The sequence below is a fragment of the Mustelus asterias genome, chromosome 23 (assembly GCF_964213995.1).
Source record: "Mustelus asterias chromosome 23, sMusAst1.hap1.1, whole genome shotgun sequence".
Taxonomy (NCBI): domain Eukaryota; kingdom Metazoa; phylum Chordata; class Chondrichthyes; order Carcharhiniformes; family Triakidae; genus Mustelus; species Mustelus asterias.
Window position 1 is genome coordinate 12,015,873 of NC_135823.1, and position 14,381 is coordinate 12,030,253.

Below are 14,381 nucleotides of genomic sequence, written 5' to 3' on the forward strand. Positions count from 1 at the left end.
CACTCCTCCACCTCTTTTACCAGCTTCCCTACACTTAGTGAAACATCTATACCCCGGAACGTCCAACAACTGTTCCTGTCCTTGTTCTACCCACGTCTCCGTAATGGCCACAACATCGTAGTCCCAAGTACCAATCCACGCCCCAAGTTCATCTACCTTGTTCCGGATGCTCCTTGCATTGAAGTAGACACACTTCAACCCACCTTCCTGTCTACCGGTACCCACCCTTGACCCTGATACCTTCCCCAATACCTCACCACCCTCACTGACTTCTGGACTACAACTCCTTTTCCCACTCCCCTGACAAATTAGTTTAAACCCCCCTGAAGAGCCGTAACAAATTTCCCTCCTAGGATATTGGTGCCCCTCTGGTTCAGGTGCACCCCGTCCTGTTTGTACAGGTCCCACCTTCCCCAGAATGTGTTCCAATTATCCACGTATCTGAAACCCTCCCTCCTACACCATCCCTGCAACCACATGTTTAACTGCACTCTCTCCCTGTTCCTCAACTCGCTATCACGTGGCACCGGCAACGTACCAGAGATGACCACATGTTTTGTCTTGGCTCTCAGCTTCCAGCCCAGCTCCAGAAATTCCTGCTTTAAATCCCCGTCCCTTCTCTTACCTATGTCATTGGTACCAATGTGTACCACGACTTGTGACTGTTTCCCCATCCCCTTCAGAGTCCGGAAAACACGGTCTGAAACGTCACGGACCTTGGCATCCGGTAGGCAACATACCATCCGAGAGTCTCTTTTCCTGCACAGAACCTCCTATCTATCCCTCTAACTAACGAGTCCCCAATAACTATTGCCCTCCCGCTCTGCCCCTTACCCTCCCGAGCCACAGAGACGGACACAGTGCTGGAGATCCTCTCACTGCGGCTCACCACTGGTATGTCATCCCCCTCAACCGTATCCAAAGCAGAATACTTGTTGCTAAGGGGAACGACCACCGGGGATCCCTGCACGGACTGCTTCCTCCCAGCCCCTCTCACTGTCACCCATCTGTTTTCATTCCTCAGAGTAACTGTATTCCTAAAGCTTCTGTCTCTGGCCACCTCTGCGTCCCTAATGATCCTAAGTTCATCCAACTCCAGCTCCAGTTCCCTAACATGGTTTTGGAGGAGCTGCAGATGGGTGCACTTCCCACAGGTGTAATCAGCAGGGACACTGTCGTCATCCCTCACCTCAAACATAGTGCAAGAGGAACATAGCACTGCCTGCACACCCATCCCCTCTAGATACCTTGCCAGTACCAGGTAGAAACAGCAAAAATGAATTAAACTCACCTAAGCTCGCCCTTTCTGCCTAAGCCCTGTGAGCCAAAGCCTTATAGCTCACACTCTGCTTCCCACTCACTACGCTGCCCGGTCCCGACGCTGCCCGCTGTATACTGCAGCCTACCTTTTATACTTCACGCGCTTAAAAAACCCTTCCCAGACTCCTTAGCAGCCCACTTCCAGTTTTCACTTTAAACTTAAAATCCTACTGCAAAAGTAAAGGCCAAAATAAAACACACACTAGCTGACTAATTAAATAAATAAACAATTCAATTAATCTCTCACCAGCACTGCTGCCTCCAATCACTCCCTCTCAGCTTGCTCCAGTGGAACAATGAACAGAATATGGCGCTCGACTCATCGATCGACAGTTCCAACGTGCCACAGCGAAAAACCGCACCGACCTCCTCAGAAGACAAACATGGGACATGGCAGACAGAGTACCCTTCGTTGTCTAGTACTTCCCCGGAATGGATCATCGACACGGATGCCATCATCTCACGTGAGAACGCGATCCACCAGGTACACAGTACATACTCTTGTGACTCGGCCAACATTGTCTACCTGAAAAAACTGCAGGAAGGGATGTCCTGAGGCATGGTACATTGGGGAGACGATGCAGACGCTATGACAATGAATGAATGAACACCGCTCGACAATCACCAGGCAGGAGTGTTCTCTTCCAGTCGGGAAACACTTCAGCAGTCACAGGCATTCAGCCTCTGATCTTCGGGTAAGTGTTCTCCAAGGCGGCCTTCACGACACATGACAACGCAGAATCGCTGAGCAGAAACTGACAGCCAAGTTCCGCATCAACTGGGATCTTGGGTTCATGTCACACTATCTGTAACCCCCACGACTTGCCTGGGCTTGCAAAATCTCACTAACGGTCCTGTCTGGAGACAATACATATCTCTTTTAACTTGTGCTTGGCCCTCTCTCCACTCACATTGTCTGTACCTTTAAGATTTGATTACCTGTAAAGACTCGCATTCCAACCATTATTTTGTAAATTGAGTTTGTGTCTGTATATGCCCTGTTTGTGAACAGAACTCCTACTCACCTGATGAAGGGGCAGTGCTCTGAAAGCTTGTGCTGCCAAATAAACCTGTCGGACTTTAACCTGGTGTTGAGACTTCTTACAATAATCAGCAAGTCAGCCCGAGTCTGTGGCCCCTCCCACCATTTGAAACCGTCACAATGCCCAGCTGATTGATGGCAACTGAGAAGAAATAGGGAGAGGGGGCGGGACTGGACTGAGCGGCTGGTCTTTCAACCAATCGGAGTGAGTGAGGGGCGGACTGGGAGCATGCGCAGTGTGAGTAATGGCGATGATTTGATATCCAATCGGTAAGTGGATGGAATGGCGGCTCGGAGGGAGCGATGGACCTGGGGTGTGGACGAAGAGGCTGTGGAATACTGTACACACCCAAAATAATTTATTGGCTTTCCGTTTACACCGAGCGGAGCCACGGATTTTCCCCGTTTCTGGTCCCAGTTCACGGCCACCAAGTTTAGAATCAGAATCCCACAGTGCACAAGGAGGCCATTTGATCATAGAGTTTGCACCGACCACAATCCCTTCGAGGCCTTACCCCCTATACTGTGTTAGCTTTTATTAACAGGGGGTTGGAGTTTAAGAGCCGTGGGGTTATGCTGCAACTGTACAGGACCTTGGTGAGACCACATTTGGAATATTGTGTGCAGTTCTGGTCACCTCACTATAAGAAGGATGTGGAAGCGCTGGAAAGTGTGCAGAGGAGATTTACCAGGATGCTGCCTGGTTTGGAGGGTAGGTCTTATGAGGAAAGGTTGAGGGAGCTAGGGCTGTTCTCTCTGGAGCGGAGGAGGCTGAAGGGAGACTTAATAGAGGTTTATAAAATGATGAAGGGGATAGATAGAGTGAACGTTCAAAGACTATTTCCTCAGGTGGATGGAGCTATTACAAGGGGGCATAACTAGGGTTCATGGTGGGAGATACAGGAAGGATATCAGAGGTAGATTCTTTATGCAGAGAGTGGTTGGGGTGTGGAATGGACTGCCTGCAGTGATAGTGGAGTCAGACACTTTAGGAACATTTAAGCAGTTATTGGATAGGCACATGGAGCTCACCAGGATGATAGGGAGTGGGATAGCTTGATCTTGGTTTCAGATAAAGCTCGGCACAACATCGTGGGCCGAAGGGCCTGTTCTGTGCTGTACTGTTCTATGTTTGATTTACCCTAGATAGTCCCCCTGACACTAAAGGGCAATTTAGCATAGCCGCACATCTTTGGACTGTGGGAGGAAACCGGAGCACCCGGAGGAAACCCAGGCAATGTGCAAACTCCACATAGACAGTGACCCAAGCGGAGCATCGAACCCGAGTCCCTGCTGCTGTGAGGCAGCAGTGCTAACCACTGTGCCACTGTGCCGCCCTAAAATTACACTTGATGTGTCATCTTGCCCACTCATCAAAGCTGTCTGTATCTCCTTCCAGTCTCTCTGCATCTTCCCTACAGCTCCCATCAACTAAATGTTACCAGAGGTTCCAGCGAGAATTGAACTCACGACCCCTGGTTTACAAGATCTGTACTCTAACCACTCAGGTATCAAGCCCGCAATATGCAGTTATGCGCCTGCGCCATCACGATCTTTGTTCATGGCAATGCACAGTATCACACATGTTTATTGTGGGCAATGTTCTTCATTCTTTTCAATGACGGAATGGGAACAATTTGTCCACCAAACTGTTTCACTCTCTAAGCAAACTCCACAGGAACGTTATAAACCGAATTTTGTCAGCCAGACACATAGGAGATATTTGCTTGCGAAAATCAGTAAGATTTATGGAAAATTCTTATGGATGAAATTTAGATGGAGAGGTCCACTGAGGGAATTTCAGAATTCGTGTCAAAATAATTGAAGTCATGACTACCAGTGGCGGAGCAATTATAAGAGGAAATGTTATTTCTAACTGTACATATTTGTTTAAAAAAGAGCTGCCCAAAACTTTTTTTCTGATTTCAGCTCATGAAAGAGGGAGAGTGTTTGGGGCTTTTCAGGTTTTGAGAACAGGAGAGGAAGATATGTTCCATACAATTATCTGTTTTAAATTTCTATCCTGTACTGACTGTGATTTTTGTAAACTCTTTTTTACAGAGAATGAAAGGAAGATTTACAGATGAGAAACTTGAACCAATCTTCAAATCAAGATTTGACACAGTCCCTCAATTCAGCAGGACCTGAATATCATCAGCCATCAATGTGGAAAGAGATATATTTGTTTTTTTATGCCTGTAGGAAAACACCTTAAACATTATTGTGACTGGAAAAGTAGCAAGACACACACAAACACACACCAGAGTGATAGTGTTCCAGTGAACTGACTTTGGAAAGATGTTTAACCAGTTACACTGTTCCACCTATTCCTTTACTGCCTTACCAGAAAGAATAATTTCTACTTACCCTCGGTTCCCCTTAATGTGCTTGAAACTGCTATTATTGTCACTGTTAATCACATGTAGAACATGCTGACAATCAGAGTTTATTTCTACTGATGATAATAATCCCCGTAACTGTGCTGCAGTTTAATATCTTGATGTCCATACCCCAGGGTTCCAAAAGAGATAGCTGAGGAAATCGTGGAGGCGTTTGTGGTGATCTTTCAGGAATCACTGGAGGCAGGGAGGGTCCCAGAGGACTGGAAAATAGCGAATGTAACACCACTGTTTAAGAAGGGAGGGAGGCAGCAGATGGGAAATTATAGGCCGGTTAGCCTGACTTTGGTCATTGGCAAGATTTTAAAGTCCATTATTAAAGATGAGATCGCGGATTACTTGGAAGTGCATGACAAAATAGGACTGAGTCAGCACAGCTTCGTCAAGGGAGGTCATGTATGACAAATCTGTTAAGAGTTCTTTGAGGAGCTAACAAGGAAGTTAGATAAAGGAGAACCAGTGGACATGATTTATTTAGATTTCCAGAAGCCCTTTGACAAGGTGCCACATAGGAGACTGTTAAATAAGTTAAGATCCCATGGTATTAAGGGTAAGATCCTGGCATGGATAGAGGATTGGCTGACTGGCAGAAGGCTGAGAGTGGGGATAAAGGGTCTTTTTCAGGATGGCAATTGGTGACTCGTGGTGTGCCTCAGGGGTCGGTACTGGGACCTCAAATTTTCACAATATCCATTAACGATTTGGAAGAAGGAACTGAAGGCACTGTTGCCAAGTTTGCAGATGATACAAAGATATGTAGAGGGACAGGTAGAATTGAGGAAGCAGGGGGGCTGCAAAAGAACTTGGACAGGCTAGGCGAGTGGGCAAAGAAGTGGCAGATAAAGTTAAAGTTTATTTATTAGTCACAAGTAAGGCTTACATTAACACTGCAATGAAGTTACTGTGAAATTCCCCTAGTCGTCACAGTCTGGTGCCTGTTTGGGTCAATGCACCCAACCAGCACATCTTTCAGAATGTGGGAGGAATGTGGGAGGAAATCCACGCAGAACATGCAAACTCCACACTGACAGTGACCCAAGCCGGAAATCGAACCCCGATCCCAGGCGCTATGAAGCAACACTGCTAACCACTGTGCTACCGTGCAAATGTGGAAAAGTGTGAGGTTATTCACTTTGGAAGGAGGAATGGAGGCATAGACTATTTTCTAAATGGGTAAATGTTAAGGAAATCAGAAGCACAAAGTGACTTGGGAGTCCTTGTTCAAGATTCTGTTAAGGTTAACGTGCAGGTTCATTCGGCAGTTAGGAAGGCAAATGCAATGTTAGCATTCATGTCGAGAGGGCTAGAATACAAGAGCAGGGATGTACTTCTGAGGATGTATAAGGCTCTGGTCAGACCCCATTTGGAGTATTGTGAGCACTTTTGGGCCCCATATCTAAGGAAGGATGTGCTGGCCTTGGAAAGGGTCCGGAGGAGGTTCACAAGAATGATCCTTGGAATGAAGAGCTTGTTGTATGAGTAACGATTGAGGACTCTGGGTCTGTACTCGTTGGCGTTTAGAAGGATGAGGTGGGGATCTTATTGAAACTTACAGGATACTGCCAGGTCTGGATAGAGTGGAAGTGGAGAGGATGTATCCACTAGCAGGAAAAACTAGAACCAGAGGGCACAACCTCAGACTAAAGGGATGATCCTTTAAAACAGAGATGAGGAGGAATTTCTTCAGCCAGAGAGTAGTGAATCTGTGGAACTCTTTGCCACAGAAAGCTGTGGAGGCCAAGTCATTGAGTGTCTTTGAGACACAGATAGACAGGTTCTTGATTAATAAGGGAATCAGAGGTTATGGGGAAAAGGCAGGAGAATGGGGATGAGAAAAATATCAGCCATGATTGAATGGTGGAGCAGACTCGATGGGCTGAGTGGCTTAATTCTGCTCCTATATCTTATGATCTTAGGTCTGCTCAATCGATGAGCTTTGTTTCACCACACACAGTCTGTTGCGACTTTGATTTCTCCAGATTAATAGAGACTATTTGATGCCTTGTTACTGACTGCTCCATGTCTGGATTTTATTTCCCTTTTTACCTCCAGATTAATTCAGCTCTCCTAATTTTGGTTCCTCTCATGGTCATGTCCCAGCTTCCCACACCTCCCAGAGAGCCTCTCTTCATCTTGCGATCCAGCTGGAGTCTATTTGGAGCAGCTACACCGACAGGATGTTTAGCGAGGGAGCTCCAGGAGTTCGACTCTAATCAGACTCAAGTTGGAAGGGGTGGGATGGCAGAAGAGTTCTTAGAATGCTGTCGGGATAGTTACCTTGAACAGTATGTTACAGAACCGACGAGGGAACGAGTTATCTTAGATCTGGTAATGTGTAACGAGGTAGGTAGAATTAAGGATGTTCTTGTGAAGGACCCTGTTGGGTCAAGTGATCACAATATGGTCGAATTTCTGATACAAATGGAGGAGGAGCAAGTAGGGTCCCATACCAGTGTCCTCTGTTTGAACAAATCTGTTTTAGTACGATAGGATGAGGGCTGAATTGGCTAAGGTGGACTGGGAGAGCAGACTGGTAGGTAGGACAGCTGAGGAACAGTGGAGGATTTTTAAGGAGATCCTTTTCAGTACTCAGCAACAATATATTCCGGTGATAACGAAGGACTGTAAGAAAAGGGATAACCAGCCGTGGATAACAAAGGAAATTAAGGGGAGTATTAAATTAAAGACCGATGCGTACAGAGTGGCCAAAAATAGTGGAGAATTGAACGATTGGGAAAATTTTAAGAAACAACAAAGAACGACTAAGAAAGCGATAAAGAAAGGAAAGATAGGTTATGAAGTTAGGCTAGCTCTAAATATAAAAAATGATAGTAAAAGCTTTTACAAATATATAAAAAGGAATAGAGTGGCAAGAGTGAATGTTGGACCCTTGGAGGACGAGAGGGGGGATTTAAGAGTGGGAAATGAGGAAATGGCTGAAACTTTAAATAAATTTTTTGTGTCGGTCTTCACGGTGGAAGACACAAATAGTTTACCGAATATTAACGATCGAGTGTTGGTAGGAGGAGACGTACTCAATACAATTAATGTTACCAGGGAGGCAGTGCTTGGTAGACTAACGGGACTGAAGGTGGACAGGTCCCCGGGCCCGGATGGAATGCATCCCAGGGTACTGAAAGAAATGTCAGAGGTAATAGCGGATGCGTTAGTGGTTATTTATCAAAATTTGTTGGATTCTGAGGTAGTGCCGGCGGATTGGAAAACGGCTAATGTTACGCCGCTGTTTAAAAAAGGAAATAGACAAAAGGCGGGTAACTACAGGCCGGTTAGCTTAACGTCTGTAGTTGGGAAAATTCTGGAATCCATCATTAAAGAAGAAATAGCAGGCCATCTGGATAAGAATGGTTCCATTAAGCAGACGCAGCATGGATTCATGAGGGGAAAGTCGTGCTTGACGAACTTGTTGGATTTTTATGAAGATGTGACTAGTGCGGTTGACGGAGGGGAACCGGTGGATGCAGTGTTTTTGGATTTCCAAAAGGCGTTTGATAAGGTGCCTCATAATAGGTTGCTGAAGAAGATTGGGTCACACGGAGTTCGGGGTAGGGTGTTAGCGTGGATTGGGGATTGGCTATCAGGAAGCAGAGAGTTGGAATAAATGGGTGCTTTTCTGGTTGGCGGATGGTAACTAGTGGCATGCCGCAGTGATCGGTACTGGGGCCTCAACTATTTACCATTTATATAGACGATCTGGAGGAGGGGACTGAGTGTAGGGTAACAAAGTTTGCAGACGACACAAAGATAAGTGGAAAAATGAATTGTGTGGAGGGTGTAGAAGGTCTGCAGAGAGATTTGGACAGACTGAGTGAGTGGGCGAGGATCTGGCAGATGGAGTATAACGTTGACAAATGCGAGGTTATTCACGTTGGAGGAAATAATAGCAAATTGGATTATTTAAATGGAAAAAAATTACAACATGATACTGTGCAAAGGGACCTGGGGGTCCTTGTGCATGAGACGCAAAAACCCAGTCTGCAGGTGCAACAGGTGATCAAGAAAGCAAATGGGATGTTGGCCTATATCGCAAGGGGGATAGAATATAAAAGCAGAGATGTCTTGCTGCATCTGTACAGGGCATTGGTGAGGCCGCAGCTAGAATACTGTGTGCAGTATTGGTCCCCTTATTTGCGGAAGGATATATTGGCCTTGGAGGGAGTGCAGAGAAGGTTCACCAGGTTGATACCAGAGATGAGGGGTGTTGATTATGAGGAGAGACTGAGCAGATTGGGTTTGTACTCGTTGGAATTTAGAAGGCTGAGGGGGGGATCTTATAGAGACCTATAAGATAATGAAGGGGCTGGATAGGGTAGAGGTGGAGAGATTCTTTCCACTTAGAAAGGAAACTAGAACTAGAGGGCACAGCCTCAAAATAAAGGGGGGTCAATTTAGGACAGAGTTGAGGAGGAACTTCTTCTCTCAGAGGGTGGTGAATCTCTGGAATTCTCTGCCCACTGAAGTGGTGGAGGCTACCTCGTTGAATATGTTTAAATCACGGATAGATGGATTCCTGATCGGTAAGGGAATTAGGGGTTATAGGGATCAGGCGGGTAAGTGGAACTGATCCACTTCAGATCAGCCATGATCTTATTGAATGGCGGGGCAGGCTCGAGGGGCTAGATGGCCTACTCCTGCTCCTATTTCTTATGTCCTTAGTAGCCAATGTGGTTCAGTGAGCACAGGTTTGGGGAAGAAATGGGGTTTGGTTTGAGTTCTGGGCTACCTGACGTTTACAGAGGGTGGAGTGTGGAAGACCAGCCTGGAGTGAGTTAGAATATTCAAGCGTTGAAGTCGCAAAGTGCGTGGGTTTGAGCAACAGATGAGTTGAGGCTGGGCACAGTCCAATGACATTATAGAGGTGGATATGGGCAGTCTTCGTGGCTTGGACGTGAGGTTGGAATCTCATCTTGGAACTAAACATGACATCGAGTGGGTAAAAAGCCTGGTTTCCTTTCAGACAGTTGCCAGGGAGAGGAATGGAGTTAGCAGATTGGGAATGAAAACAACAGCTTTAGTCTTCAGATTTGGGCGGTGACAATACGTTCAAGGAGTTTGGAGAGGAAAGTGAGGTTCGAAATGGGGCTGGAGTTTGTAAAGATGATGGAGTCAAGGATTTGTTTATTGAGGGAAGGGTGATGATTTGAGGGAGAGACAGACAGTACCTGAAGAGAGAGCAGCATTGACAATGTTGGTGAAGATGGAGAAATTGGGTGACAGTAGTTTTAGTGAAAATAGGGTTGATAGAGCAGGAGCTGGATCTTATGGACAAGAGCACTGAGAGGGCATGAGGGGACATCAGGTCCCCTGAACATTTGAACAGTCTGGATATTTAAAAAGTCTTTGATCAGTGTGAACTCACTGGTGCCTCAGCAGATTGGATGCATTAGTGAATCTCTTCCCACACTCGGAACAGATGAATGGTTTCTCCCCAGTGTGAATGTGCTGTGTACAGTGAGGTGAGATGATCGCCTGAACCCAGTCCCACATTCAGAGCACCTGAACGGTCTCTTGTCAGTGTGAACACGTTGATGGCACTTCAATTCTCTGGAACTTTTATAACACTTTCCAGTCTTCACATTGAAGAGGTCTCTCCCCAGTGTGAACTCGCTGGTGTCGCAGCAGGGTACATGACTGAGTGAATCTCTTCCCACACATGGAGCAGGCAAATGGCATTCATCGACATAGTGTGACTGTGTCGATGAATTTCCAGGCAGAATGGGACACTGAATAACTTCCCACAATTCTCACATTCCCACGGTTTCTCCTTGTTTTGATGGCATTTATGTTGAGACAGGCCGGAAAATTGGCTGAAGCCTCGTCCACACACGTACGATTTCTCCCCATTGTGAATTGTGCTTTTTCCTTCCATGTTCAAATTCTGATGATATTCAGGTTCCGATAGATTGAGCAACCCCATCAGAGCCTGATGTAATGTTTGGTTTCACTTTCCTGACTGCAAATCCTCCGCTTCTAATACTCTGTAAAATTGATTTAAAACAGGAGAAAGGGAATGAGAGAGAATGCACAAAAACACAAGGTAGGGTGGGAAATTGAGCTGAATAAATCTGGTAATTCGTGGGGCTGGCACTCAGAAAAAGTGACCATGAAAAGTGCAGGATTGTTGTAAAACCCAACTGGTTCACTAATGTCCTTCAGGGAAGGGAACCTGTCACCCTGCCTGAGCCTATACAAGACTCTGGTTTTTGTCACATGACAGAGCAGGAATGAAGGAGAGAGAAAGATAGGGAGACAGACACCAATAATGAGAGGTGGGCATGAAAGAGAAATATTTCATCTATCTACAAAGTAATCAAATCTTTGACGCAATCTCCCAAACCCCCCGATATCCACTTCATAGAAGGACCAGGGTAGCAGGTGTATGTGAACACCATTAACTCTAAGTCACACACCGTCCTGACTTGTCTGACATCCGGTACTGGATGAAAATAAATTTCCTCCATTTAAATATTGGGAAGACTGAAATCATTGTCTTCAGTCCTCACTACGAACTCCCCGACCCTGGAACCGACTCCATCCCTCTTCCTAGGAAATGTTTGATACACAACCAGGCTGGTCACAATTTTGGTTACGCAACTGAACCCAAATGAGCTTCCAACCACACATCCACATCATCACCAATACCATATATTTCCACTTGGACTGGGGTGGGCACAGTAAGAAGTCTCACAACACCAGGTTAAAATCCAACAGGTTTATTTGGTAGCACGAGCTTTTGGAGCGCTGCTCCTTCATCAGGTGAGTCCTAAGGTGGAAATCTATTTCCACCTCAGCTACATCGGCTGACTCCACCCCATCCTCAGCTCATCTGCTGCTCAAACTCTCATCCGTTCCTTTGTTACCTCAAGACTTCACTATCCTAACGCACTCCTGGCTGGCCTCCCACATTCAACCTCCCTGTAATCTTGACATTATCCAAAACACTGCTGCCCATGAGTTTACTTGCACAAAGTCTTGTTTAGCCATCTGTGCTCACTGACCTACAGAGATTCCTGGTGAAGATGGATGAAAATATTAAAATTCTCCTCCCATTTTCTTCAATGATTGTGACCAGCCCTAACTCTGAAATCTTCTCCAGCCATACGCCCTTTGAGATCTTTAATCTCATCTAATTCCAGCCTCTTGAACATCCCTGATTTTAATCGCTCCACCATTGGTGACCATTCTTTCATTTACTTGGACCATAAGCTCTGCAATTTCCTCCTTAAATCTATCCACCTCACTTTCCTCATTTAAGATTCTCCGTAACACCTCCCTCTTTGACCAAGCTTTTAGCCACTGTCGCTAAGATTCCTTATGTGGCTGAGTGACAAATGTTACTTTGTCACATTACTTACGTGAAATGACTTATTTAATTATATTAAAAGCATAATATGAATACGAATTATTTGTCAGTCACTGAATGTACATTGTTTTTCTACCTCATAAATAAGGACAGCATGGCGGCACAGTGGTTAGTAATGCTGCCTCACAGTTCCAGGGACCAGGGTTAAAGTTAAATTATTAGTCACAAGGAAGGCTGTGAAATTCCACTCGTCACCACATTTTGGCACCTGTTCGAGTCAATGCACTTAACTAGCGCGTCTTTCAGACTGTAGAGGGAAACCGGAGCACCCGGAGGAAACCCGCACAGACACGGGGAGAACGTGCAAACTCCACACAGACAGTGACCCAAGCCGGGAGTCGAATCCAGGTCCCTGGCACTGTAGGCCATGATGTGGAGATGCCAGTGTTGGACTAGGGTAAACACAGTAAGAAGTCTCACAACACCAGGTTAAAGTCCAACAGGTTTATTTGGTAGCACAAGTCACTAGCTTTCAGAGCGCTGCTCCTTCATCAGGTAAGCGGGAGTTTTGTTCACAAACAGGGCACATAAAGACAAACTCAATTTACAAAATATTATTTATTATATTATTTTGTAAATTGAGTTTGTGTCTTTATATGCCCGGTTTGTGAACAAAACTCCCACTTACCTGATGAAGGAGCAGCGCTCCAAAAGCTAGTGGCTTGTGCTACCAAATAAACTGTTGGACTTTAACCTGGTGTTGTGAGACTTCTTACTGTGAGGCAGCAGTGCTAATCACTGTGCCACCATGCCGTCCCGGTTCAATTTCGGCCTTGGGTCAGAGTATGTGGAGTTTGCACGTTCTCCCCATGTTTGTGTGCATTTCCTCTGGATGCTCTGGTTTCCTCCACAGTCCAGAGATGTGGTTAGGTTGATTGGCTATGCTAAATTGGCTCTCGTGTCAGGGGGGGATTAGCAGGATAAATAAGTGGGGTTACGGGAATAGGATTGTGATCTGTGCAGACTCCATGGGGGGAATCTATGATTCTAAGATATTGTAATTCGGAGTATGAAGAAGTTTGATGGACAAGTTGTTCCCATTCTGTTATTAAAAAGATTTAACATTGCCCCAATAAACATGGGAATTCTGCAAGCGCTGTGCTGAGCAATTGCCCCTCTTAAAATGGTGACCGCGCAAGCGCCCAACTGCACTTTGCCAGCTGGAAACATGGCGGCCGTGAACCCCGGTCTGTAACGGGGATAATTAAGTGTCTCCTCTCGTTGCAAACGGGGAACCGTAAAGTTTCCGGGGTTTGAGGTTAACACAACATGCTTGCGAAGCCACTACCGGATCCATCGCTCCCTCCGTGCCGCCATCCTACTAACTTACCGATTGCATACCAGATAACTATCTCCCCATTGCCATTGATCACATTGCGCATGCTCTATTCCCAGCCCCGCCCCTCCTTTAATTCGATTGGTTAGAGGAGCAACCACTCCTCGTTCGGTCTTCCAGTCCCACCCTCTTTCTTCCTATTGGTCCGGAACTACCAATCAGCCGGGCATTGTGTAGGTTTCAAATGGATCCATGCTTCAATTATCGTGTTCGTGCATCAACCCCTTTATTTATGTTGGGACCCAAAGTAAAATCAGAGCCGAGTCACTGTGTGCTGTAAAATATCCACTAGGCCTATTCAATACAATATTTAAATATTGAAAAAATGAGAATCTAAGCTGAAATGTGCATTGCATTTACACTTGTCTTCTACATATTTTACAATCCCCTTCTGGCCCATTAAACACACAGCCCAGTTTCCAAGTTGCCGTTAGTTTTATATCAGTTTTTTGTGTGTCCTAATTCAAGGAAATACAATGAAAGCTGCATCCTGATTAATTCTGCCTGGTAAATTGCTCTAAGCTAATTTCCCGTGTGTGGTTCATGGCTACTGCAGCCTGGTTGTTTTAGAAGGAGAAACAAAAGATAAGCTTCTCACCTAAATGGAGAGATTGTAGACTTTTGAAGTGCAGAGGGATCTGGGTGTTCTAGTGCATGAATCACATAAGTCTAGCATGCAGGTACAGCAAATAATTAGGAAAGCTAATAGGGTGATCGATTATTGTGAGGAGAATACGAACAGGAGAGGTTTTGCTTCAGTTATATGAGGTGTGAGTGAGACCACATTGGGAAACCATGTTCTGTTTCCTCATTTAAGGAAGGATGTGAATGTGATGGAAGCAGTTCAGAGAAGGTTTACCAAATTAATTCCTGGAATGGGTGGGTTGTTCTATGAGGAATGGC

General features: G+C 45.7%; 1 protein-coding gene and 1 long non-coding RNA gene across 2 annotated transcripts in view; one reads left to right on the forward strand and one right to left on the reverse strand.

The window, feature by feature from the left end:
• Positions 1-2,402, forward strand: part of LOC144510522 (uncharacterized) — a 19,476-nt gene extending 17,074 nt beyond the window's left edge. Inside the window, exon 3 of the long non-coding RNA XR_013500640.1 lies at positions 1,571-2,402. This is a non-coding gene — a long non-coding RNA (uncharacterized LOC144510522). The remainder of the gene's footprint in view (positions 1-1,570) is intronic.
• Positions 1-13,524, reverse strand: part of LOC144510504 (uncharacterized) — a 27,647-nt gene extending 14,123 nt beyond the window's left edge. The window contains exons 1-2 of the mRNA XM_078239982.1: positions 13,473-13,524; positions 10,528-10,757 (exon numbers count right to left, since the gene is read on the reverse strand). The gene's annotated coding sequence lies outside the window, so the exon portion shown is untranslated. The remainder of the gene's footprint in view (positions 1-10,527; positions 10,758-13,472) is intronic.
• Positions 13,525-14,381: the final 857 nt, after the last annotated feature.